This window comes from Atta cephalotes, assembly GCF_000143395.1.
Source record: "Atta cephalotes unplaced genomic scaffold scaffold00007, whole genome shotgun sequence".
NCBI lineage: Eukaryota > Metazoa > Arthropoda > Insecta > Hymenoptera > Formicidae > Atta > Atta cephalotes.
Genome location: NW_012130071.1, coordinates 434,685 through 439,185, shown reverse-complemented (window position 1 = coordinate 439,185; position 4,501 = coordinate 434,685).

The following is a 4,501-nucleotide window of genomic DNA, read 5'->3' as shown; positions in this document are numbered from 1 at the left end:
GGTGTTATTATTTGTACATTACTACTATATTTACTACTATATTTAACATTAATTATATTTTTTTGTGTTCCGCCTCTTTCACAACATCTTTGAATAGATATATGAATAGTTACAACTATACATCCATTAGCATTATAAGTGTTCATGGTTCTTGGAAGGAGCAGTTCCCGATCACAAAAATGAAGCATGGTAAATAGAAATTCGGATTCGGATGGGTGGCCGCGAATGAGTGCATCATAAAATTAGTTCCCGAATTCATAAAATAAATTCTTTTTTATTATAATTTTGTGTATTCTCTGAAATCAGTAATATTTATTTTTACAATAAAATTTCAATGAAATTTTAATGAAATTTTCTCCACCACTATTACACTATTAGTAACACTACTTATCGAATTTACTTATTGCATTAGTGACACTAGTAGTATATTTTTACGCTGACTAGATCAATTCAAGATTTTATTTCCAATTCGAAAATTAATCGAAATTGGAACAAAAAATCCATCGAAATCAATAGAAATTTCGAAAACTTTCGACTTTTATTTTCGACATCAAAACGTTTTTTCGAGAAATTATTTCTGATTGGAGCGTTATTTACGTCTACAACTTAAGTCTCTAAGTAAGTGTTACGATTCTTGTGCTAAGACCCTTCATTCTACAATAATCGTAAGCGTAATTGTAAGAATTGACCAATCACAGTCAAATATTCTCTTCACATTCGTCTTGATTGGTCAATTCATATAACTCCGCTTCCGACTATATATAGGCTTTAGGCACAGTATAGTATACTGTTCTATAAGTAGAACCAGTAGCAACATTCCGTAAAAAGTGTCGGAGAAATTTTATCGCGCATGCGCCGCATTACTACCGACAACATGGCGTTCATCAATCAAATTGAACAGTAAATACAGCTGACATAAGGTTATGCATATCAAAGGCAGCTTTCCAGATAAGCGATATAATAAGGATCAACTCTGATTAACTTTAATTGATGATTGTTTGCTATTGAAAGATACGATAGATAAAATAGAATGTGTAATTGTTGGTATAATTTATATGTGCAATGCGTGATTGTAACAGTAATTCCGCTAAGCTTTTTTCGTTTTCCATCTGATTTAGAAAAGTAATAATTTTTTGATAATTTTTGATGTGTGTGTGTGTGTGTATGTGTGTGTAAACATTGAATGATTTTTAAAATTACGATAATATATAATATATAAATAAATTAATTCATTCGAAGGGTTACGAGCCAGAGATTATGATAAAAAAGACAGTATATTAGTTTATAGAAATTATTTACCATTTGTAATAGTTTAATATTTAGAAATTTTTGTCAACATTGATAATGATCCGATCGAAACATCTGTTTTTTTTTTGTTTATCATTTTATATTATATTGTTTTTCTTTGGTTATTATATTATATATAGATAATTCTTAATATACTGTCTTTTTTATCATAATCTTTGGCTCATAGTCCTTCGAATGAATAAATGAGTTAATTAATTTATTATTATCGAGCCTTATTACTTATAATATATAATGTTTTAAAACAAAATTATGGCTACAAGCATATGATATAAAAGAGAATATTTCACGAAAAAGACTATAATAATTATAGAGTTTGTTCAAAACATTTTGCTCCTTATATGTTCTTAAATGATTTAAAAAATCGACTTCAAACACGTACAGTTTCAAGTTCACTTCTTAATTTTACCAATGATGTAATAACTCATCAGAATGAAATCAACAGTAATTAATTTTCTTTCATTATTAAATATATTTTGAATATGTACATATAGATATTTTTTACATATAGATATTTTTTAAATATTATTCAACATATTATTATTTATTAAATTATTTATAAAAAACTTATTTTAATAAACATTTCAACAGTAAACACTTCAAGTTTTATAACAAATTTACAAGCAGAAGTATAGTGTTAAAGCCAGTTGTTCAACAATTGATTTGATAGGTAAAATATTTTTTAGGTAAAATATTTTTACAACAAAGAAGTTTGATAATTATGGATTTGATTTGATTTGTTTTGAACATTTTTTAATTTTTATTTATAATTTTAGATGTTGATTTAAGCAGATTCAACTAAAGATTTTAATTTATTAAATTCTAAAGATGATAAAGCAATTCAAATTCGAATTAAAATTATCCAATTCTACTTCAAGAAAAGAAACTTTCAGAAGAAAATGTGAAGCTGCAGAAAAAAGAGCAAAATTAAATATAATAATGAAAAAAATATAGATAATATTACTTATGACGATTTCCAAAATTTCTTTATAAATTTTAACCAAAACCGGTAACTAATTTCATGAAAACTCAAGGAAATAATCTTGACAAAAAATTAATGTATTCAGATGCTGGATCAAAATATAAACAGCTTAAATCAAATGTGAGAATATTTACAGGAAATTAATTCAGGATTTCAATTTTTATTAACGAGACGTATCAATCAAGATATAGTCGAACATACATTTGGAGAGATTAGAAATTTATCAGATAATTAATTCAATCCAATTATAGTGCAATTTTATTACTCTTTTAAAAAATCATTTGCTACTAAGCATTGTTCAGACAGGAAATTGTACTTTAGATGTTGAGGACTCGGAAATAAATATGGTGACTATATGGTGAAAATAACACAATTTCAATACTTTTGTACAAAACATCACTGCAAAAAACAGTACTTGTTCAAATTGATGACTATGATTATCAAACAAAGATATAATTAAAGGAAAATGCATTTTATTATATTTGTGGTTATCTTATATCAAAGAATTTGAAGAAACATTCCTGCGATATATGTGAAAATTTTGCCAAAGATATTGACAATTTTAATTATAATAGATATTATACATTTAGAGCAATAAAATCTACTGAAGACAGTATATATGGCGGATTATACGTTCCAAATCAAATACTTATAATCTATGTTGAAAATTTAGATAATATTTTTTTAATCATTTACGTATATTATTTACGTATATATTTTGAATGAATCTGTTCATGAATCTGTTCTTGTTTCTATAACTTTTTTAAACACTGTTGTCTGTCCTCATGTAAAGATTTCCCAAAAACATATTTTATAAAGTTGTATGCAAGAGTTCACCTTTACTTTGAATTAAAATCGTAAACAGGCGAACTTAAAGAAAAAAATAAAATAATTTTGAGTCATAACTAATTCATCATGTGGATGGATACAGATTTAATTTTCTTTATATTTTCTCTATCATTTTTTAATTATAATTATTAATATTTTTTAATTAATATTTTTTAATTATAATTAATAATTAAATAAAAAACATATATATACATGTATTGGCTCTTTCCTTGTACAAGCAAAATTAAAAAGTAACGAAACGGCAGAAAAGAGTAATAATAGATGTGATATAAACAATTATTTGTTAATATTTTATATATCATATTACGAAAAACAGAGATAAAACTTTTATTTTTGTTATTTTTATAATGAATAAATAAAATAATGCTTTTATTCTAAATATTTATATTTTTGTATTGTATCCGATTAAATTATAATAATTTATGGGTATTTTTAAGACTTTTTACTTACTACAATTAGACACATCCACTTTCATAATTATGGACACATTATGTTTAAAATAAAAAGTGTTTTAAAAATTAACACTTTTCATATTGTTACTTCATACAAACATAATTTTTATAAAAAATATCAATAAAATATATTTTATCTAATAATCTTTTTTTTAGGTGACTGAATTCCTGCCAAAATATTTAATATGTCAAAGAGAACATTTAATATGTCATAATATTTACATAAATATATAACATAAATATTTAATATGTCAAAGAGAACCGAATCTATTTAGCTGCTGTCTGTTAATATAACCTTTTAAAATGTTATATTTGGCCCACCAAAAAATTTAATTACGCTTCTCTGCTTTCGATGATTATTTAATGATAACATAAAAAAATTAAAAAATATTGTTTTCTGTAATGATTTGTAAATTACATTTAATAGAAAGTTTAAAATTATAAATTTTAAAATAATTTTTATATATACATGTACAATTTAAAAAATTATTTTCATTTTTAAATGGAATAATGAAAAAAATTGAATCATGGGTCAAAAATCAAAAAATTAATTGGCATATATTTGCTTCCGCCGTTTTCCTATAGATGGCTTTAGCAGTAAGTGGTGGTCGAAATAAATAGATCATAGACGTCATACAATAAACTTGGGCATCTGTCAACATAACCCCATAGAAACATTAGTTGATTTGTGTCTGCATCATGAAGTTATTCTCGATTGAAAATGTCAGTTTACGAGCCAAATTCTCGTCATTTGCGGGAGGTTTTAATTTTTTGCTTCAATATGAAGAAATCTGCGGCTGAGGCTCATCGAATGCTCTCAAATACTTATGGTGAGGCCGTTATTAGTAAAAGAACGTGTCGTGAGTGGTTTCAACGCTTCAAGAACGATTTTGACGTCCAAGGTCATGCTCTG